The sequence below is a fragment of the Rutidosis leptorrhynchoides genome, chromosome 6, assembly GCF_046630445.1.
Source record: "Rutidosis leptorrhynchoides isolate AG116_Rl617_1_P2 chromosome 6, CSIRO_AGI_Rlap_v1, whole genome shotgun sequence".
NCBI lineage: Eukaryota > Viridiplantae > Streptophyta > Magnoliopsida > Asterales > Asteraceae > Rutidosis > Rutidosis leptorrhynchoides.
In genome coordinates, this window is record NC_092338.1 from 149,751,334 (window position 1) to 149,775,951 (window position 24,618).

Genomic DNA, 24,618 nt, shown 5'->3' on the forward strand with positions numbered 1-24,618 from the left:
TATTATGGTATGACAACCTTTGAGTTGTAGTCATAGCAATTCAAATTTTATTTGTTACAGCTGCGTATGTATCTGACCCTTTCAAGTATGATTGATTAAGTTTTTTGAATTTTGATTGTTGTCCTTTTGCAGTAGGTTGGTTGATGTGTTTGGATAAATTACGTACACTGTTGTTGGTTGGCATATTCTTCTCACTAATTATCCAGACATGCACAACTCTACCTTGAAAACTAATAGCACCGGTGTATGGTAAACAAAGGCTGCGATGATCGATCCTATTATTATCTGAGTAAATGATTTGGGAATATTGAAAATCCGATGCGCATCTTGGCAAGGCAACAATCGGATGGCCGAAATTCTGTGCAACCGCGTCTGTTTGCAGCCATGGCGAATTTCGGAATTTTCTAATCCTGAACTGCCGGTCCCAGATCTGAGCCTATTTAATTTTTAAACAAATTACAGTTAATATAAGAATTAGGACCCGTTTGGCTCGCGGAATCCCTAAGGAATTTGATGGAATTGGAATTGAATTCCTTAGACCGCTCCGTTTGGTTGACATATTTTGGAAGGAAACAAATTCCTTGGAATCTTGAGATTCATTCATCTATGGAATGTTCATTCCTTCAAGATGTTGATGAATTTGAATTCCTTCCAACATTGAATTTTTTGGGTCGCGACTCCCGAGCGCCTTTTTGGCCCTCATTTTCGGGGCATGTTTTCAGAGAGCGTTTCGACGCGCGTGATCGTGGCGCGGTTTCTGAGCTCGTTTTCAGGGAGAGTTTTCCACGCGCGTTTTTGGGTCGCGTTTTTTCGGGTCCCGTTTTCATGCCGCGTTATCGTGGCTCGTTTTCGAGACGTTTTTTCGCTGATCGATTTCGACGCTTTTTTCTGGCGCACTTTTAGGGGCGTTTACAAAGCGTGTTTTGGGGGGCGCGTTTTCGGCGAGCAATTTCGGGGCGCTTATTCAGCGAGCTTTTTCGAAAAGCATTTTCGGGACGCGTTTTTCGGACACATTTTCGGGGGGCGTTTTCGAGTCACTTTTTTGGGGCGCGTTTTCTTATCGCGTTTTCGAAGCGCGTTTCCGGGGCGCGTTTCCGGGGCGCGTTTCCAACTCCAGTTTTCGTGGCGCGTTTTCGCAGGGCGTCCGTTAACGTGCGTTTGCAGCCCGTCCGGAAACGCGCATTTTCGCAGGGCGACCTTAAACGCGCGTTTTCGCAGGGAGTCGGGAAACGCGCGTTTTCGCACCGCGCCCGGAAACTCGCGTTTTCGCACCGCACCGGGAAAAGCGCGTTTTCGCACCGCGCCGGGAAACGCGCGTTTTCGCAGGGCGCCCGGAAACGCGCGTATTCGCAGGGCGCCCGGAAACGCGCGTTTTCGCCGGCGCCCGGAAACGCGCATTTTCGCCGGGCGCCCGGAAACGCGCGTTTTCGCAACGCGCCCGGAAACACGCTTTTTCGCACCCGCCCGGAAGCGCGCGTTCCCGTAGCGCGCCCGGAAACCCGCATTCCTGCAGCGCGTCTGGAAACCCGCGTTTTTGCAGCGCGTCCGGAAATGCGCATTCTCGCACTGCGTCCGGAAGCGCGCGTTTCTGAATCCCCTGCTGAAACGCGCACTTTCGCAGGGCGTCCGGAAACGCGGATTTCCGGATCCCCTGCAAAAACGCGTGTTTTCGTAGCGCGTCCTGAAAAACGCATTTTCGCAGCGCATACGAAACAACGTTATCTCGCAACGCGTCCAAAAAAGCGCGATCTCGCAATGCGTCCGAAAACTCTCTTTTTCACAACGCGTCGGAAAACATGCTTTTTCGGATCGCGTTTTTGCAGCCTATCAGAAAACGCTCGTTTTCGACACGCGTTCTCAAATTGCGAATCTAATTTTATTTTATTTTTTTTGAAAAAAGGAGTCTGAAAATGAACACAAAATTTAGAAACGTAATTCTTTTTATAACTTTTTAATTATTTTATAAAATGAAATTCAATTCCATTGCATGTCAAATAGAACACATTTTTTCACATTCCATGGAATTTATAAATTCCAATTCTTTCGGATTCCAATTCCTTCGGATTCCAATTCCTTTGACACATTCCATTCCATCCAAAAAAATTCCACGAGCCAAACGGGGCGTTAGTTTGTTATTTCTGCTAATCAAAGCCTTTTTTATTAAAGTTGTAGCTGTTCCTTATTTTACTAAGACTTAATGTGTTGAAATCAATCACTGTTGTTTGTGCTGGGACCTCTTCTACGAGCACAATTCAATTGGCGCACAAGTAGAGGTTCGTTTTACCTTCCTTCTTCCGTGTCTTTTTGTTAATTTTCATAAGCATAACTTAGCATTTAGTTGATCCACGTAACAAAAATCCACCGCCATTTTGCATTTTCGATTACATCTTATCTCAATTGATTCGTTAATAGATTCATCACGCGTTGTTGGAACCCCAAAAAGTGTAGCGTTGTTATCGCACCTACAATTGTAAGAAGATCTCATATTTATTCATATGTGTAGACGATTTTTCTAAGGATCTTAGGTCGCTTGAACTCTAAACTAGAGGCGGAATACACTAGAAAATGGTTAAACCGAGATATGGGTCATTTTAGGATCGAATTGGTCAAACCTAGAGCAAAACCTAGATTAGATAGACTCCTAGACGATATATTTCGGTGGTATATGATGTTAGGGTTCTTTGGAGACGAAAACCTACGACTTAGGGTGAATGGGACGAGTAACTTCATCAAAGAAGTCTAAACCCGTATATATAGTGAACACAGACACACTCGGTCGAGTGTCTGTGTCCACACGGTCGACTGACTGACACAGTCGGTCGAGTGTCTATACACACTCGGTCGACTGTGTACAGTTTAAACATATTGATCACTTGATAAATTAAGTATGCACAAACACAAATATAATCAATTGTCTCAAGTAAACATTATTACATAACCGAAACGTGTTAAATATAAAAACGGATAACGGCTGGGGATTCATGCACCAACAAACTCCCCCTAAGACCTAGCCGTTACAATAAAGCATTCGGTTATCAATCCGTATAAGGATCTGTCACCCAGTTCTTCAGATAGCAAAGTTTAACAACTCTGCAATACTATTCAGCTTCTACACGATTCTCTGGGCGATACAGCATCCTATTGTAGTAAAGGGTAAACATATCTTCTTCATAGCAGTTTCTCAACCAAACTGGATCTAGAACCCTTATACTATCATTTTCATCTCCTCCATCCTTGTCTAACACAATCACCGCTTCCTCCGAGCGTTCATCATAATACCACCAACGAAAACGAGGACTGAAGTGCTGCGGCATCTTCCTCAGAGGAACCTTCCGCATATACCTCACAGGTTGATATTTTACTATCTTCCTTCTGACCCCTATTTTCTTGTTCGTTTGATAAGAGATCTTCAGAAACTGAGGACGAAAACCTATGAAATTAGGTGACTGGTATGATCTCCTTATCTTTCGAACCAAAATATCAGGAACTCCACAATAATCCTGATACAACATCTTAAGCCTGGCTACCTGCATAAACTCAAAATAAGGTAACATTTTGAACTCATATGGAGATTTGATATAATCCACTCCATGTTCTTTCATGATCCCATATATATCAAATTCTTTAATATAAGCCCAGGAAATTATCTTTCCCTTAGCACGTAAACTCTCACAGTGCTCGATAAACTTCAAAAATTGCGGCTCCACCTTAGGCTTCATCACATACTGCCTAATCCGCATCATAATCTTCCATTCTTCTTCTAACACTTCAACTTTTTCTTTGTTGATCTTCACTGGCAAGAAACCTTCTGGTAACACACTTTCTTGTTCTTTCTATTCCTTTTCTTTACACTGTCTGTTCAAAAGCTCATCATTCATCTGAAAATAATCAGCAAAAGTTGGATACTCATCACCAACACCTTCATAACGAGGATAAGGCTCGGTTGGCTCATCCTCAATAACCACTTCATCAAAACTGTTATCACTTTCATCAAAAACATCAGTATCACTCATATCATCATCAAAATTACGAGCCCCTGAAGTTGAAGCTTCAGTTAAGGCTTTTGATGTAGCGTCAGCATATTCCTTAGCTTCTCGCTCTAGACGCTCCATCAATTCCTGCTCAGTTTCGGTGAGATCTGGAGGGATCTCCCCTTCTTCTAAATCAGTGTAAACAGTAGTGTGATTAAGACGATCCTGCATAGCTAAAAATTCAGAAACTGTTATAACTTGAAGAGGAGTTACATACAGCGGGTTATCCTCCGTGTAGCCTTTTGCAACTTCAACAGCCCTGTCTTCCTCAACTTCACCAAAAGTACCAAAAGGATCAGGTTCTCCATCTTCCTCTTCAACCACAACCTTTTTCTCCCATTCATTTAACCTCTCAGTCAATTCTTGAATTTGAGTCTGAAGAGTTAAAATTTCACCAGCTTGACTTCCCACATTTTTCTCTAGTTCATCAATCTTCAACTGTTGTCGATCAACTAACTTCCTCAACTCAGACATTTCAGTTTCTGTCTTCCTTTTGTCTTCGTCAGCAGCCTTTTGAAATTTAGCAAAATCAGCAGACAACTGAATCAATCTCCTGTTAACTATTCCTGACAAATCACCTAATGCAACCTCAGGACGTTGAGAATCTTGAACTTGCTGAGAAGATGTAGTTTGTTGTAGTTGAGTGGGTGGAGTTTGAGTAGAATCACCAGTAACCTGAACAGTCGGAGAAACCTTTGGCTGAGATTTAGTTGTGGAAGATGAACTTCAGTCTTTAACCAAAATCTTCAAACGCTTTTGTCTCCCTCTTGTCGACACCTTGGGAGTTTCAGCTAGCTTCCTTTTAACCAAATCCACCTGACTCTCATCAAGTGCTGTAACATTCTCCTCATCAACTAATCGAGGACCAGTATGTCTTGGCGGTGGCTGATTCACCTCTTCTCCTCCTTCAATAGTAATATATGTCTCATCCCCAGAAGTACTGTTCTCATGACGACAACTCAAACCTTCCGGACACACGTAATTTTCATTAATCAGATGACCGATTAATCCTTTCTCTGGAACCTCAACCCGGCTCTGCAAAAACCTGTTGAATGATTGATCATTTAAATGGTTCTGTTTTAGCTCATCCTCGGGAATTTTCACTAACCCCTGAACTTGCTTCTCCAGCATAATTTGAAGAAACCTTGGGAACACCAGATGAATCTTCCTCTTAACATTCAGAACCATTCCATCAAAAATCACTTGAGAAAAGTTAAACTCAGCGTTCAAAACCAACGCAACAAACATAGAGCTGTACTTAGCTGTCATCTGGTCAAAACCGCCCTGCATCGGGCTCAAACATCTAAGAAGAACGTACGTAAAGTATCGATATTGACTTGGAAGCTTCGTACGTTTAACAGCTTTGGTTATATCACCAGTATAACCACATCTCTTTAAGCACCTTCTAACTTTCAAAATCGGAAAATCAGTTGGCATGTCATCATTATCCGGAACACCAGATCTTCCCTGATAGTCTGTGCCGAAATACGAACAATTGTGTTATTGACAGAACTCAATATCACCTTTCTGTTATCTTCTATAACAACTTGAGCAACCTCCCAGAATGTTCTCTGATGAGAATAATATGGAGTACACTCAGCAGTAATAGCTTTAAAGATCCTGGAACGCTTCAAAAATGCAATAATAGGACCAAATCCTCCTCTTTGGGCCTCAGGACCCTTTTCGTCAACACATGCAAGTACGTTTGTATCTTCTCGACCAATCAGACCCGGTAACTCAGAAGATAAAGGAATTCGTGGTTCACGTTCTTCATCAGACATCTGCGGTTGCTCTTGAGACATTGTGAATATCTGAAAAACACTCAAAACAATATAACTAATAAGCATTTACCTCCATGTATCATGGGGTATCTAGTTAATCGTACGAATCAACAGATAAACAAACATAACAAGTACATTAACTAATACCCACACATTTATATCGTTTAGAGGTTATGTTTATTACACACCATAGTTCAAAGGCTAACATGCTAGCCCTATCAAATTACATAATAACCATAGTTAAACATAATCCCACTAAATCACAAACATAAGGATTATGCTTCAATAACATCCTCTGGTACTGGCTTCAATTTGTAATTCGTGTCCTCAAATAGATCAAGCTCATCAAATAAATGATTTAAAAGGACGGCATAGGGAAATGGTTTTTCCTCATTATCCATAGCATCCTTCATGATATTAATGACAATCTGACTAAAATTCACCTTGATACGTTCCATAAGACAGTACAACAGAACAGCCTCAGTACCAGATAACAAATTGTCAGATGGATCTCTAAACACCACATTTCTTTTGATAATCCTCAAGTTAGACACCAAATCATCTCTAACATCACTATCTCTGATCTCAATTCTATTGGAACCAATTACATATACTGGCTTGGTAATGTGAGCAGCCACCCCACCCGCATCAAATTTGCTAGAGATCTTACTAATATCTTTACTAGGGCAATATATCTTAGCTCCCCAGTAATTCAATAGTAAGTGATCTGCGAAGTCATCTATTGTCCACTTATAGGCATTACCAAAGAAATTAGCATGAACATGTTTCTTTTCTATGGCCACACTAGAATAGAACTCTCGGATAAGCTTAGGACAGAAATGATTCCCTATCTGAAGAAATGTTATACAATCTAAACCTTTCCACATATCTTGAGTGAACTGGGTTGCAGCAACTTTGGTCTCTACACGGATATGCCTGTGTTTGGCCAAAGCTCTCTTACGTTCAAGATCATATTCCCAAGTTCCACTTATCCTACTACTTGGTCCTGACATTCTTAAAGCAAAAACTACACAAAACATTCAGTATAACATGATATGAACTTAACAAAACAATCAAAAATAGCAAAATTCAAAAATTAGGGTTTCTATACACTCGGTCGAGTGTATATACACACACGGTCGTGTGTATCTTCGAACGGTCTAGTGTGTGAACTCACTCGGTCGAGTGTGTCACACACTCGGTCGAGCGTGTTCATCAGATCTGAGAACTCTAACTTTGCAAATCAATCAAATCTGTTGTTTTTGCTTCAAGATCTGACCACAATAATCTCTAAACATGCCGATTAACATAATCAAACAACTAATTTTAACAGATTAAATCTAATAAGCATTTGATTCGAGTTTTGCATTTCAAACACAAAATCAAAGATTATGAGCAAACGAAAACGAGTTATGATACCTTGTTAGTGGCGCTGTGATCACAAGAGAAAGATGTATCTAAAGCTAGCGATCAAAAACTCGTTCTTTAAACTTGAAAAACTTGATAAAATTCGATCTCTAAATCACACAAGTATTCTGATCCGTTTGAGACTCAGACCCTTTTTATACCCCCAGACACACTCGGTCGAGTGTGTCGTCCACACGGCCGTGACTGAATGCTAACTCGGCCGAGTGTGTTTTAAACACATCACATAATTTTCACCTAGTCAGTCGGTCGTGCGAGTAGCTTACACGGTCGAGTGTTTTTACTCACTCGGTCGACTGTCTTTAGGGTTGAAAACATAGAAAATTTCGATTTCAATATCACAACACCTTCCTTGTCCACTCCCCCTAGGACTGATCTCCACAGTATAAAAACAAAACCCACATTGTTCCTTTAAGCTCTAAAAAATTTATTTTCTAATTTAACGAAAAACATAGGGTCCTTTCACAGTAAACCTTTCCGAGAACTGAGTTGTTTGGCTTAATACATAAACAGAAATGCACATGCAACTAATCTTATGAATGCAAACAATCTCAGATATGCATGCACATGCAAATACACAAAGCAAAATACTGTACAAGATCCAGTGTGTCATGATTATCAGCAACAGTTAATCTTTTAGATAACATCAGCTTCATTAAACAATAGCATAAGAAGAATATACGATGTTATTAGCAAAGGAACAGATAAAACTGCATATCATGAATCACACCACAAGGAGAATAACACATCTTTTGTGAGTTGACATATTAAATTGATTATATCTTTTGACTCGGGGATCAGAACTGAACTATATTGACATGTTTCTCTACAATTCATTCATTAACTTATTAGATAAAGCATATACAGAACAACTTTCAGATATATCAGCAAACATTTATCAACTTTCATCCCAGACTTCGATGATCACGTTATATTAATTACTTTAACACATTTCAATGTTAGACTTTGATCACGAAGTCAGTCCTCATTTGAGATCGCACGATGTTTCAGGTAGAACAATTGAGCACAACATGTTGACGCTGTCCTCTTATCACATCAATGTACTTTCAATTTGATTGAACAGAACCATCTCACGATGTTTCTAGCAACCCTGTCAGCCATGAGCTTCTACCTTAAACTTACACCTTTCGTTTCAGATAACCTTGTGAATCTCAAATTTATTGCATACTTTGTTAAAGACGCATACCGGCCGCTATAAACCCCATACTTAAACGGAAATCGTATGATGTATGATGTTGGATGGATGGAAGTGATATATATATATATATATATATATATATATATATATATATATATATATATATATATATATATATATATATATATATATATATATATATATATATATATATATTTGAGTGATGGAACGCTAAGATATCCTTCAGAAGATATTCCCTCTATCCAGGTCAATAGGTACAATCCCATACCACAGACAAAAGATGTAAAGTCCACCAAAAATGATGTGAACTGAATGATTTAAGTTCTCTATATCTGATGATCTGATAAATTTCTCCCCCTCGGATGTAGATAACTAAATCTTCCAAATAAATCTTCGATGGTATTATCTCTGAAGCTGTGTTCAATTCTTGATCCATGATTCTCTGACAGTAATGTGATGCATCATTTTATTTACAACGTAGAATAAAGAAACATCAACATAACAATTATTTTTTTTTTTTGGATTTTCTGATGTTGCCTTTTCTCCATAAAACAAACAAAATAAATAAGTAAATACAACTATACATGATGATGATGCACTACTGTCTTTGACTTTAGTAGAAACTGCACAGAAAACTAATCTTCTGATGTTGAAATCTAGAAACGGATGACGTTGCAAAATATAAATCATTCTGTGTCTGTGACACAAGACTGTACTTCTCAACCCTTTTATAGAAAGCACCTCCCTTCGGGTACCCGATATGTATGTTGTTGAATTTCGGTCCAAGTAATAAAGGTAAATAGAAACAAGTATGCATCCTAAACAAAGTATGCTCACCTTGGGGACTCACAAAATTATCCTTTTGCTACCGAGTATAAATCGTAGTAGGGGAGACCTCAACCGTCTGTTGAGTTTCTGAACAACCATTTCTCAATACATATTCTGTGATAAGTAGGTGACTACCCTCAACCGCTGTAAATCTTTCCATGATTTCCTCATCATGATATTTACGCTTGGTTAATGTGATCATCTCTATCTAGAGTTAGGCCAATAAAGTCCACTAACACATTATCAATCATCCTGTATTACTTGTTTTTCACAACTTACATGTTAGTTCAGTATTGCAATCACTTCCCCACAACATAGAATAAGCAACTCATTTTCAGGTTTTTCAATTTTTATGGAATTTTCATTTTTCAATTTTTATTTGCTTTTCTGGTTTTTCTAATTTTTATGGCTTTTTGGTTTTCTCTGTACAAATGCATAAAACTATCTAAAAACATAAGCAAACATGCAGAAAATCATCAAAAACTAATCTATCATGCAAATGGAAAGTAAACATGCAGATGATCTACAAACTACCATGCAAACCTACACAAATGATACAAGCAGTTGCAAGACCTTCACAACTCAGTCTCTTGGTTAGGTTCCTCTGTGTCAGAAACCTCAGTTTCAGGAACCACGTCAGTAAGCAATTTAATACCTATTTCCTTCAACAGAAAATCAAAGCGTGGTTTATCAAAAGCTTTTGTGAAGAGATCAGCCCTTTGGGCTGTAGTATCTATCTGCACTACATCTATCAGCTTTTTTTCATAGCAATCTCTAATGAAATGGTACTTAATCCCTATATGTTTCGTTTTAGAATGATTTACGGGATTTTTAGTGACAGCTATGGCAGCAGTATTATCAACATAAATAGGAGTGTTAGAAATTTGCAAACCGTAGTCACGTAGTTGCTGTTGAATCCAGATGACCTGAGATGTACAGCTGGCCACGGTAATGTATTCTGCTTCACAAGTAGACTGAGCCACAGCTGTCTGCTTCTTACACTGCCAGGTAACAAGTTTGCTTCCCAGAAACTGACAACCTCCTAATGTTGACTTAAAATCTTTCTTACATCCTCCATAGTCTGAATCACTATACGCTGTGAGATCAAAACCATCCTCACACGGATACCATAACCCTAAGCTCGGTGTATCTTTCAAATACCTCAGAATCTTCTTAACCACTAACATATGATGAACATTAGGATTTGCCTGATAACGAGCACACAGACAAACCGCAAACATGATATCTGGTCGAGAAGCGGTAAGATACAATAGAGAACCGATGATTGCCCTGTATAACGTTTGGTCCACTGAAGCACCCTCACAATCAGGAGATATCCCATGATTTACAGACAACGGAGTCTTAGCGGGTCTTTCTGCTTCCATTTGAAACCTCTTCAGAATATCAGCAACATATTTGGTTTGATGCAAAAAGATACCTTTATTCGTCTGAGCTACTTGTAGACCTAGGAAAAACTTTATCGTTCCCATCGAACTTATCTTGAACTTCTGCTGCATGACTTTCTCAAACTCATCAACCATTCCCTGATCTGTTGACCCGAAGATAATATCATCAACATAAACCTGAACTAACATAAGATGTTGTCCCTTCTTCTTGATGAAAAGTGTCTGATCAATGACACCTCTCCTGAAACCGTTTTCAATCATGTAGTTTGACAATGTTGCATACCATGCTCTAGGAGCTTGGTGAAGACCATAAAGTGCCTTTTCAAGTCGATAAACCTTTTCTGGGAAATGCGGGTCTTCGAAACCAGGTGGTTGTTCAACAAACACTCTTTCATTGATCTCGCCGTACAAAAATGCGCTTTTGACATCCATTTGAAAAACTTTAAAACCCATGAAGGATGCAAAGGCCAAGAAAATCCTAATTGCTTCCAGTCGTGCAACCGGAGCAAAAACCTCATCATAGTCAATTTCAGGGATCTGTTGATATCCCTTTACCACCAGTCTAGCTTTGTTTCTGATAACAATACCCTGTTCATCCTTCTTATTTTTCAAAACCCATCGAAGACCATAGGGTACACAACCATGTGGTGGATTGACTAGCTTCCAAACCTTTAAATATTTGAATTGTAACAGCTCCTCTTGCATTGCACTAACCCACTCGTCAAACTTCAATGCCTCATAAGCATCTTTAGGTTCAATTTGACACACATAACATGAGTGAGCATGCACAAATATTCTTCCTGTCTTATTCAACGTTGAATAAAAAGCTGTTACCACATTCGCACTCGCTGTCTGAACATCTTCCGCTACTGTTGAACTTACACTAGTCACGGGAACCTCTGATGTAGTCGGAACTTCAGATGTAGAGGCTTCATTAGATTTCCCTAGAGGAATACTAATGTGAGGAATGACTCTTGAATCCACATAATAATCATCAAGTCGTTTAGGTGGCAGAATCACACGATTGGATCTACGTACACCTCCTGCTTCAGTTGGCGGTTCAGTCACTGTTACAGTTGGTGGTTGATTATATAGAGGATTAAGATGTTCCTCAGTCAGTTGCGTTCGACTAACTTCCTCGTCATCTTCAAGCTCACTATCTTCATCTGTATATACTACCCCGTCCTCATTTAAATCAAAATCACCTCTAACACTCTTCGAACTTGGTTGCAAGCTAGAAACTGGATTCTGAACCTGCACTGGAGTAGTGATAACATTTTCAGAAGTGTTTTGAGAATCAAACAATATCTGAGTCAGAACTTCTTCATCTGTAGCATCTGGCGGAAGATTGAAGGAATCAAATAACTTATCATATTCAAACTGCCATGCGAATCCTTTACTGACACGAGGTGGAGCATTGCGTTGAATATCAACCTCATAACGTTCTTCCACACACTTGGACTCAGTATTATACACCCGTTTGTTCGGATTCCCATATCCCAAGAAGATACCAGAGATCACCTTTGAATTAAATTTTCCTCTAGCGTCTCGTACCAGAATAGTACAAGGTGCACCAAAGGGTTCAAAATGTTTAATGTTTGGATTTCTCTTATGTAACAGTTCATAACATGTTTTACCATGTCTCTTCACCACTAGAACTCTGTTCATCACGTAGCATGCAGTACTCACGGCTTTACCCCAAAAAACAATTGGAAGACATGAATCTGCTAGCATTGTTCTTGCGGTTTCAATTAGAGTCCTATTCTTTCTTTCAGCAACACCGTTTGATTGAGGTGTATAAGCAGGACTGAACTGTTGTTGTATCCCCTTCTCATTACAGAACAGCAGCATCTGATTGTTCTTAAATTCCGTACCATTATCAGTACGAATCTTTCTAACCTTCAACTTATACAAACTTTCGAGCTTCAGAATCAAAACTTTAATATGATCGAAAGTATCTGACTTGTGTTTCAACATCACAACCCACGAGAACCAGGAATATTCATCTGTAACCACCAAGCAGTAAGACTCTCCGGTGAGAGTTTTACAGTTAACTGGACCAAAGAGGTCCATGTGCAGCAATTCCAAAGGAATATTAACTGAATGATGCTTCTTGGCAGTATGTGACTTCTTAGTCTGTTTCCCTTGCTTACACGGAAGACAACCTTTAGGAATATGAAAACTCTTAACATTCACACCTTCAACCAATTCATTTTGGACTAGATTATTCATCTTCCTTAGACTCAGATGACCCATACGCTTATGCCAGATAATCGACTCATGTTCAGTAGCCTTAGAAATAAATGCCTGATGGCCTGTAGCTGCTTTAACATGAGCCTTACGCATATCAAGGATATAGAGATCCTTGCACCTTGGAGCCGTCATCAGAATCATGTCTTCCGGAATTACAAACTCTTTTCTCAAAATATAACAAAACTTATCATCAAAAGCAATGGTATACTTTTTGTCAGCAACTTGTGAAACTGAAAGCAGATTGTTCGACATCTGCTCTACATAATTAACTTTATCAAAGCTGACGTTCTCATTAGCAATAACACCCTGAGCAGTAATAAATCCTCCTTCACTACCTGCAAAAGAAACTGGTCCTCCATCCACTGTTTTCACATTAGACAGTAAAGACAAGTTCCCTGTCATGTGCCTGGACGGCCCACTATCAACAATCCAAGTACTGCAGCGTGGATTGTAGGCGACCTGCACATTAAAGTAAAAGGATTAGTTAGAAAGGGCCACCCATGCCCTAATGGCAGTGGGTTTCCCATCAACACCAACAACTGGCAACTCCACCCATTGTCCTTTAGATCCAGAAGGACCTTCATGATTTTGAACACCCTTTACTTCTGATTTAGGTTTCCAAACTGTGTTATTCGGTAATGGTTTTCTATAGCAATCATTAGTTTGAAAAACCTTTTTATCATTTGATTTCACAGAAGAAGAATTAAACACTGTTGAAGGTGATCTCCTATTAAAGAAACGAGTTGGACTAAGATCAACCTTCCTTCTGGGTGTCTGTCGAATGGGTCTACAATTCATAGCCCTGTGTCCCAACCTCTCACAATTGAAACAGTTAACATTATCAACATCATGAGAGTTAAACAAATTGCGTCTAATTGGTGAAAACTGTCTCCTATGTGGTTCAGTACGTTGTATAGTCGTAGGGGGTGACGAGACTTGTTGCTTAACAGTCTGTCGACGACCATGCGGAACATACTTGGACACACTACCAGATTTGGAACTTGCACCTGTTGGTGGTTGTTCTACCTTAGGACCTGTAACGTCTATCCTTCCTTTACTGACAAACTTAGGTGACACTCCTTGAGTGTCCTTCTTCTTATTCTGTTTGGGAGTCACAATGCTTTTAGACTTAGCCTTTTGACTTTCAGTCATCTTACTAGCATTAGCAGGATTTTTCAGAATGGTAACAGGTTTAGTGACAAGCTTAAAAGGTTTGCTGTCTTTCTCAGTGTCGATATCAGTATCTGACTCTGTTTCATAGACAACATCTAAAGGCTTCTTCGACTCAACTATCTTAACAGAACTCTCAACAGGTGTTTCTTTAGGCTTACCATATTCTAGTTCTACAACTGGACCCTTACTTTTCTCAACTGGTTTGTTAATATACTCACCTAGAAGTGGCGGGGCAACCTGGTTGTAACCTAAACCCTGCTGTTTAGGAGGATTCAAAGTCTGTTTTACATAAGACATCCTCTACCAATTGTCGATCCTAGCTTTTTCAGACTCGTATTTCAACTTAAATGAATCCCTTTCTGCATTAAGAGTCTCTATCTGTCCCAAATACATAGTAATCACTTTTCCATCATCTATAACCGTTGATTTTAAGTGACCCACCTGATTTTCTAAAGAGTTAATCACATCAACATAGTCTTTCTGTTTATTAAGGTAGAAAAGCGCATCATCATAGTTGTTTTTATTAGTCTGATTCTACAAACTTAAATTCTTAAGGTCAATTCTAAGCTTAGGACAAGTCTCACATGTAACAGATATCTCATTAAACTTTGTGGTAACACATTCAAGCCTCTCAATTTCCTGTTCATAACCAATACATTTAGAACAATTAGAAACTGAGTCAATACATACCTTATCATTTCCGGGCGTGTTAGCCATGAATGCATAGTCATTTCTTCCAACCTGAGAATCTGCATCTGATTCTGACTCTGACTCTGAGCTCGTACTATCCGAGTAATCAGCCTCATAACCTCCTTTACCCTCACCTTGATCTCCACAAACTGGACTCTGAACAGTAACAATCTTCTCATCACCACTCTTAAGATCACAGTTGAGCAAATGTTCCAGCTCCTTTCTGAACCAAGTACCAACATGACAACTCATCCCTTCTTCTTCATCAGACGAGTCAGTAGTAAACTCAAGATCTGATAAGTCCTGAGCTTTGCGAAACTTATCATACAACCTATCCTTAATCCTCTTTATGAAGCAAAATTTCATCAGCTCTTCTGCTCTCTTCAACCTAGCATCACATTTACACACATAGCATGTGCAATTCGGATTATCCTTACCCGTACAACCTGCATTTTTCCGAACAATTCTTTCCTCTTCAATTTCTGCTTCGCTTATACCTACAAACACAACATTAGCTTTTTGCATATCTACCGAGATGGACCAGTCACATACTTCATCCGCATACGTTGTAGTCAAAGCCTTGGATTGAACAGAACCCGAAGATTCTTTCTCTACAATTACATGTTGTGGTGTAACTGAGATGGTTGTCTGGTGAAAAGGATCATGAAAACCAGGCTTGGGTGGTCTCGTGCAAGTCTTCTTAAAATGGCCATATTCATCACAATTGTAGCACCTAACCTTTGACATATCAAAACCAACTTTTGAATCTCGATTCAAACTCAACGATCTTTGTCATGTTCTCTTCAAGTACTTTCTAGCACGTCTCACAATGCTACCCATACATTATAGTATATCCATTCTCTCAAGCTCGTCCTCATCAATCTGATCATAGTCTTCATTTTCAAGATGACTATTAAGCACCTGTCCACCAATCATATCGTTGTATGAGTTAACAACAATAGCTGCCAATGCCATATCTTCCTGAATAGATTCGCGAGATCTCTTCTTGATATTCTCAGTTTGAAACACGGGAGTTTGAGTCTGAGTCTGAGTCTGAGTCTGTTGAATCAGAGAATCCTCAATCATCTTAATTGTAGAATTTTGAGCTTGTAATTTAGCATTAAAGTAGCCGGACTGAGACGATGGTGCAGACATTTGTGAAACATTGGCTGATATGTATGTTGTCTGTAGTGGAGCATGAGTACCAGAAGATGAAGCTAAAGATGATGCAGCAGTAGCTACAGAACCAAGTCTCTTTCTCTTTGCTTCATCTTGAATGTCCTTCTCCATCAACTTCGACGTAAAAGCTGTTAGTGTCAACGGACGACCTAATGAGCTGTACCTGTTCTGAATCTTTTCAATCTCATGATCCCACTTTTCTGGAAGACCATCTTTCAACACCCTTACTGCCTTTTCATCAGGCACCTCAATCCCATAATCTGCCATCTCTGCAACCAATAATCGATATCTTTCCAAAGTCTGTCCTAGAGATTCTGATGGAAGAGCTGCAAACACCCTCCATTCATCCTTCAAAACCTTACCTTTAGTCGCACGATAAGTAGCAGCACCTTCTGTTGCAGATTGAAGAGTTAACCAGATAGTATACGAGGTTTTGTTTCGATTCTTAAATTGCTGAAAGATTTCCTTTGACAAAGCTTGGGTTAGCTGAGCATAACATCTACACTCAAGATTGTACTCTTCACGCTCTGTAGGACTGAACTGTGAAGTTTCTTTGGGTTCACCATCTGCTCCACATGGCCATACATACGGATTCTCAATACATTCCCAAAGTCTAGAATCGACCCCATTTAAGTAAATAACAAACCTAACTTTTCAGTCCAAGAAGTTCTTAAGATTGTCAAGTCTAGGAACTTTATTCGAAGAACCAGATTCACTTTCATTCAGTAATAGTTTTTGTAGTCCAGGTGCGATAACTAATGCACTGTATTCATTCATCACTTGTTCGTTTGTGTCAGACATTTCAATTGATTAAGTGTTAAATTTAAAGTTAATTAAGAGCTGTTTTAAAGTCACACGGTCGATTGTCTTTGACACACGGTCGATTGATTGAGACACACGGTTGATTGATTGAGACACACGGTCGAGTGTATGACTTACACGGCCGATTTTCTATCTCCCACGGTCGGTTCACAATCTCACACGGTCGAGTGAAAAACTAACACGGCCGACTGACCTTTTGAAACTAACACGGCTCAGGTAAAACTCACACGGTCGATTGAAATACTTCCCCGGTCGATATAACAACTCACTCGGTCGGTTGTCAGTACACACACGGCCGAGTGTGTTCTTGACAGTAGCAGGTCGACAATTAGGGTTTTCTAGGCAAAAATCGATTTTGCAATCGATTATCGATGAAAAACACAAAACCAACACGTAGAAAACAATGGTGATGACTCCAGAAACACCTTTTGACAATAAAACTACCAACAATAACGTTGAAAAACCAATTAATTGACTAAAAACCCAAAAACACCAAAAACACCAAATTTTGACTCACAAACGATTTGATCAAGCAAAACCAGAGACTCTTGCTCTGATACCACTTTGTAGACGATTTTTCTAAGGATCTTAGGTCGCTTGAACTCTAAACTAGAGGCGGAATACACTAGAAAAGGGTTAAACCGAGATATGGGTCGTTTTGGGATCGAATTGGTCAAACCTAGAGCAAAACCTAGATTAGATCGACTCCTAGACGATATATTTCGGTGGTATATGATGTTAGGGTTCTCTGGAGACGAAAACCTACGACTTAGGGTGAATGGGACGAGTAACTTCATCAAAGAAGTCTAAACCCGTATATATAGTGAACACAGACACACTCAGTCGAGTGTCTGTGTCCACACGGTCGACTGACTGACACAGTCGGTCGAGTGTCTATACACACTCGGTCGACTGTGTACAGTTTAAACATATTGATCACTTGATAAATTAAGTATGCACAAACACAAATATAATCAATTGTCTCAAGTAAACATTATTACATAACCGAAACGTGTTAAATATAAAAACGGATAACGGCGGGGGATTCATGCACCAACAATATGTATTAATTCTTTTTAAATTGTGTTATTTTCGACGTTCGTTATTTGAATTTCGTCGTAGTATTGCGTGTGTGGGTATATTGCCGTAATCATCTCTTTTTTTTGTTTTGCTATTAGTTTTTGTTGCTGCTGTTTCCAATTATGTGTATAACTCTATGTATCTGTTGTGTTGTTGCACCTGTAATTGTAAAACGATCTCATATTCATCCCTATTTCCAGGTGTTGTTTCTTTTTAATTATGTTACTTTTTATGTTCGTTATTTGAATCTCGTTGTAGTATTGCCACACTTTTTTCTTTCATGTGATGTGTGTGTTGCTATACTGTCGTAATCTCTTTAGTTTTTTTCCTAGCGGCTGCTTTTTTGACATGGTAACTGGATTAAAAGAATACCAACATCACAAGTCGAAAAAGCAAAAGGTATTTACCGAACATGTCTTGGTCTTTGGTAAGCGTGAGTTTAATTATTTGCTAAAAAAAATTAAATTGTTGATAATTAATTATTATTTTAGACATCAGAAACCAGACCTGTGGTAATGGGTTTTAACAGAAATGGGACGGGTGACGGTAGTGGAGTGTGTGTTTTGCCTTATATTTAGGACGTGAGTTGTTAAGGAGATGTTTACAACGGGCACATGACCTATTTTTATATTTACTTACTATTAATTGGAATATATAGTTTCCTAGACGTTTTTGCACTCATATTGTAGTCGCATCGATTAACTATACAAGTTTGATTATTTCCTAATAGTTTAACTATACATGTTCGATATTGGAATATAGTGCGGTTCATTTTATGCTCACAAACTCTTGCAATTAATTGGAATATATCGTGGTTCAACTTATGCTCACAAACTCTTGGTAGGCGAAACTTGAGGAGGGTTAATTATTTGAACAAGCCTTCCATTATTACCACCATTCAATCGTCATCCTGGTTGAAGACTTAAGGTTTAAATATTAGTCTGAATATGCTTATAATTTGTTGATTGTATTCATACTATATTTTGTTTTACAATACTTATTTTGTTTTAAGTTTGCAACTTTTAGGACTTCTCGGTTGAATACTAGGTGACATTTTTGGGAGGCTCACATACCTGCATCTATTCCTTATAACATACCTCTAATTTATATATGTGGATTCTATTTTATCATTAAGTTTACATATTTGGCTTTGCAAGTATAGATTTTTTTTGGCGTTTATTATCTATTTTCGTCTTATATTAAAAACAACTTTTACTTGTGAAGTTGTAATCATTTGTAAACTTTGATGTTTAGGTGTTTCTCATTATTATTGAGATATTGGCAAAGCCAGTTGTACATGTAACTCTTTGGATAAGATACAACTAACTTTGATGTTGACACTTACAACTCACTTGAAAAACCAGTAATGATCACCGCAATTGCTTGCCGGGTTTGGAAATAGCACGGTAAACCTTATACACTTCTAAAGATAAACCATCATTTAAACAGTATGTGCATTTCAGTTTAATAAATATTGTGGCTGTAGTCAGGTAACAAAAAATAGTTCATCTTACCACTGCTAAATGACGAACCGTGTTATCTGTTAGCTTATGTTTAATTTCTTTTCCCTTTTCTATAGATGTGTGGCCCTTCTAGTTTGACATGGGAGAATGAAGATTGTGATCAGATATGCAGTCACTACTGACTACCTACCATCATGACATTCAATTTTTAATGAGACGGAAAAATAAGCTAATGCAAGTACGACAAAATCGTGAATAAACATTAAGCATATATTTTAAACTGTGAATATGCAGGTTCAGACCCACCATTAACACTTCTGTATAGCAACTCGCTGTAGTAAAAGACATCATCGGCCCATCAACAACAAAGAGTGCAAAACTGACTACCCCACCGCAACGCGCGGGCTGGACCGAACCTCGTTAATCCCAATTGTCAACTGCTCCTTAATCCTCTCCTAAATTTGCCGACATTGAAATTTTGTTAATTAATCATGATTAATTAGCTAAAATCTAATAAATTACACGTGGCCTGTGTAGCAGTACGAAAGATTAATAAAAAATAGGGGGTTACGAATCCCTTTTCCAGGGTTCCAGTACCGACTGTGTTGAGAAATAATTGGAGATTTCATTTGCAAGGTTAATGTAAGAATTTGTGTTGATCAATAGAGCTCGAGCGTTGAAGCTTAGAAGGTTAGTAATGTTAGATGTGTGAAGTAGATTAAACAAAAAAAGGAAACAAGGTAATATTGACTTGGAGATCAAGTCAAAGCTTGGAGATCAAGTCAAAGCTTGGAGAACAAGTCAAGCTTGGAAGACAAGTTTTACTTAAGGAACAAGGAGTTGATATTTATGGAATGTTTCTTGTACTTAAAGGTCAAGTTAAACTTGTGCAACAAGGTTTTAGGCTTAATGCTTCCCTATAAATAGACCCATAATCTCATTGTAACTCATCACAAGTTCTATCAATAAAATTTCTCTAGTTTGGTCCGTGGATTAAAGTAATCAACCATTGATTACATATAACCACGTTAAATCATTGTGTTCTTAATTTTCTAGTTTATTGTCTTCGTTTGTCTATAGTGGGTTGGGTAATCTTTGGGAATTACCCTTATTGTTGGGTCCTAAATCCTAACAATTGGTATCTAGAGCTCCAGGTTTTCGAGTTGGGAAGATGGCAGAAGACAGAAAATTTAGAATCGATAGATTTGATGGAAAAGACTTCGGCTTTTGGAATATGCAAATCGAAGATTACTTGTATCAAAAGAAGCTACACCAACTCTTGTTGGAGGTCAAACCCGAAGGCATGGATGATGCCGAGTGGTCTCTTTTGGATCGCCAAGCTTTGGGTGCGATTCGTCTCTCTCTCGCCAAGAACGTTGCATATAACGTTGTGAACGAGAAAACAACGTTTGCATGTTTGAAGGCTCTCTCTAACATGTATGAAAAACCCACGGCGGCGAATAAAGTTTTTTTTATGCGACAATTGTTCAAGACGAAGATGAGGGAAGGTTCGAGTGCAAAGGATCACATCAACGAATTCAACAATATTATATCAAGGCTTGAATCGGTAGATCTCAAGTTTGATGATGAACTAAAAGCACTAATCTTGCTTTCATCGTTACCGAAAAGTTGATCGGGTACGGTCACCGCGGTTAGTTTAGCTCTACGGGAACTACTAAGCTAGCGTTTGAAGGTATTAGGGATTTGATTCTCGGTGAAGACACTCGTAGGAGAAACTCGGGGAAATCGTCATCCGGATCCTTGTTAAGTGCCGACAACCGTGGTAGGAAAATTGATCGTGGTGGTGAGAAGAAGGGTAGGAAGAAGTCTAAGAAGAGGTATCCATCAAAGGACCGAAGTGAAGCTATTTGTTGGGGTTGCAATCAAAAGCGACACTTTCAAAGGAATTGCAAGAATTCTCCGGCGAAAGGTGTTAACTTTACCGCGAAAGATACGGATAATGCACTTTTATGTAGTGTTGAAGATTCGATGGAGTCTTGGATCTTGGATTCGGGAGCTTCGTTTCATGCCTCACCCACTAGGAGTTTGATGACGAATTTTCGATCGTATCAAGGTAAGGTTAGATTGGCAAACAATAAAAAGCTTGAAATTGAAGGCATAGGAGATGTTGCATTGAGAACTACTCTTGGTTCTAATTGGACTTAAAGATGTGAGGTTTATTCCTAAGTTGAAAAGGAAGCTTATCTCGGTTGGTCAATTAGATGAGGAAGGTAACGCGGTTACTTTTGAAAATTGCCAATGGAAGGTGGTTAAGGGTAGTAGGGTTGTGGCTCGTGGACATAAAAGGGGAACACTTTATATGGTTGAGGTGTTTGATGAAAACACGGTGGTTGCTACGGTTGATGTTGGAGATAATTCTACTCTATGGCACCGAAGGCTCGGGCATATGAGCGAAAAGGGTATGAAGATGCTTGTTTCGAGTGGAAGAATTCCGGATTTGAATAAAGTGGAGCTTGGGTTTTGCGAACCATGTGTATATGGGAAGCAAAAGAAGGTGACTTTTGGGAAATCGGGGAATGCGGCCAAGTTGGAGAAATTGGAGCTAGTTCATACGGATGTGTTTGGTCCAACGAATGTAGAATCACACGAAGGTTCTCGTTATTATGTCACCTTCATTGACGACTCCACTCGAAAGGTATGGGTTTATTTTCTTAAAGCTAAATCCGATGTATTTGATACTTTTGTGAAGTGAAAAGCTATGGTAGAGAATGAAACTAACTTAAAGGTGAAGTGCTTAAAGTCGGATAATGGAGGAGAATATGGTAGTCTTGAGTTTTAAGACCATTGTGCAAAGCTCGGTATTAAGATATTAAAGACTGTACTGGAAACACCGCAACACAATGGGGTCGCCGAACGTATGAATCTTACGTTGAATGAAAGGGCTAAGAGTATGAGACTACATACCGGTTTGCTTAAGATGTTTTTGGCGGATGCGGTTAGTACGGAGGCTTATTTGATCAATAGGGGACCCTCAACACCATTGGGTTTCCGAATTCCCGAGGAAGAATGGCAAGGCAAAAAGGTGAGTTATGGTCATCTTAGAGTCTTTGGGTCCAATGCATATGTAAAGACCAAGGATGCGGATAGAGACAAGCTTGAGGCTAACTCAAAGAGGTGTACTTTCATTGATTACGGTTCGGATGAGATGAGTTATCGATGTTGGGATAACGAAGCTAGAAAAGTGATTCGTTCTCATGATGTTACCTTTGATGAGGATTCGGTTTATGGCAAACCGGAAACGGGGAGTCCTAAACCGGATTATGTTACTTTTGACGATGTTTCTATTGATGATCTTGCAGGTTCTAGTGGAAGTTCGGGTAACAATGTATTGCTGAATAATGGTGAGGCATCACAAAGTGCTAATGATGAAGATGGTTCGGAAAGCGGTGAAAGTTCCAAACATAGTGGGAGTTCTAGTGATGAGGAGGAGGATGATGGAACCGGTCCAACCATACCGGTTGCTCCTACGCTAAGACGTTCTACTATAGTGCCCAAGCCTAATCCTAGGTATTCTTCATCAACAAACTACTTGCTCTATACCGAGAATGGTGAACCCGAAAGTTACTTTGAGGCGAGTGATATCGGCTAAAAAGTCACGTTTTCACCCCGGTATTAAGGCCCAAAAACAAGAAAGATTCGAACTTTCTCGACAAAATACCCACTTCGTCAGTTAGAATTGAAGAAGAAGTAATTACGAAGACGGTGCAAAAAGAATCAAGAGAATCGGAGCTAAAACGAAGATTCTAGAGCAAAAACGGTGAAAGACAAGAAATCAAGTTATGATCCAGTGAATCAAGGCTGACCAGGCACAAAAACGGCCTAACGGCCTGCCAAACGGTCAGGCAAACGGGATCGATAAACGGCTTGCCTAGCAAACGGCCTGCCAAATACGGCCTGCCAAACGGCTTGCCAGCCGTTTGCAGGCAAAATTCTTGTTTATTTAAAGGGTCTTTGTCATTCATTCCAACACACACTTCAAATCACTTCTTTCTCTCTCTTGTACAATATTAGTCATACTCTCAAGGCCTTCGACTCCGTGCGGGAAACCTAGTACCCGGAGAAGAACGCCGAAGATTGTATTAGGAGCGGTCTGGAGTCTTGAAGTTGTCACTTTTGTATTCAGAACTCGTTTAATCTACTGGTACTTCTATCCCTTATCTTTATATAATGTCTTCTATCATTATGCTATGTGATATTGTTGCCATGATTAGCGAGTAGTTATCTTTAGTGTATGCTATGATGTAAGCAGTTATAATGCTGAAATAATATTATGGTTTGTGTATGCTGTTGAAATGCTTTCCGATTATGCTTTAAACTCAATCGCTTTTCCAACTAATAGAATGTAGTTATAGGCTCTGTTATTGGGAAGTCGCGAACCCCGATTCAGAGCACACTATCTGTGTCACCCTTGGTAAGAGAATTCTATTGGATACAACGTAAGATCGACTGAGGCACACCGGTTGTAGTAAGTCTATCAAGCTTTGGATTCTGACTGGGGACTCTTTCGTAGTGAAACATCTGACTGGACCCTTAGTACATTGTCGGTCCCAGACCATGCTAGTGTAGTCACCAAGCATATAAACTTCGTACGTGCACGCTGAAGCACAACGGTTGTTGTAAGCTGTACCTCTGCTAAGTAAGGCCATGGAACCCGGTTAGTGTTGACCAGTACACTAACGCGGTCTCATGAATTGCACCCCACTTGAGGGATTCTTAGTTAATTAAGGAACTGTTTGTTTAGACACATAAAGTATTGGACCGTTAGGATAACCGAACGTGTTCATGGAAGTCAGCTTGACTTGGCCATGGTGTTCTTTATGGTTGAACTCTTTTAAGGGCCTAACTATCTTTTAAAACCAATCATTAACGAAAGCATTGAAACACATCACGTCTCTCGGATATGGTAAACCATGTATTCTATTATGCTTAAGAAAGTTTAGACCATTGTGGAATGTTAATACGTCACCCAACTGAGTCGCTCAATTGGATGAGCCGTCTGAACGTATATGCCTGTAGTCAGACTGCACGGGCGTCGGGGGTAAGGGACGTTGCTGTCTATTCAGAATCTTCAAGCCTAACGCAGTACCCAGTGACATGTCTTATGACAGGGGCGTTTAGGACCAGTGTAATGAATACAAGGACTCTGCCTATTCATGAGCCAGCATTCCATAATCTCGGTAGAATAACTGATGAAGTCATAGTATGCACTCAATTCAACCTTATCTGAATTACGAATTTTATCGCATTTACTTTATCTGTCTTATAAATTAGAAAATCCCAAATAGG

General features: G+C 39.4%; 1 long non-coding RNA gene across 1 annotated transcript in view; it reads right to left on the reverse strand.

The window, feature by feature from the left end:
• Nucleotides 1-19,682: 19,682 nt before the first annotated feature.
• The window catches only part of LOC139851603 (uncharacterized), a 64,579-nt gene continuing 59,643 nt past the window's right edge, over nt 19,683-24,618 (reverse strand). Inside the window, exon 3 of the long non-coding RNA XR_011760667.1 lies at nt 19,683-19,766. This is a non-coding gene — a long non-coding RNA (uncharacterized lncRNA). The remainder of the gene's footprint in view (nt 19,767-24,618) is intronic.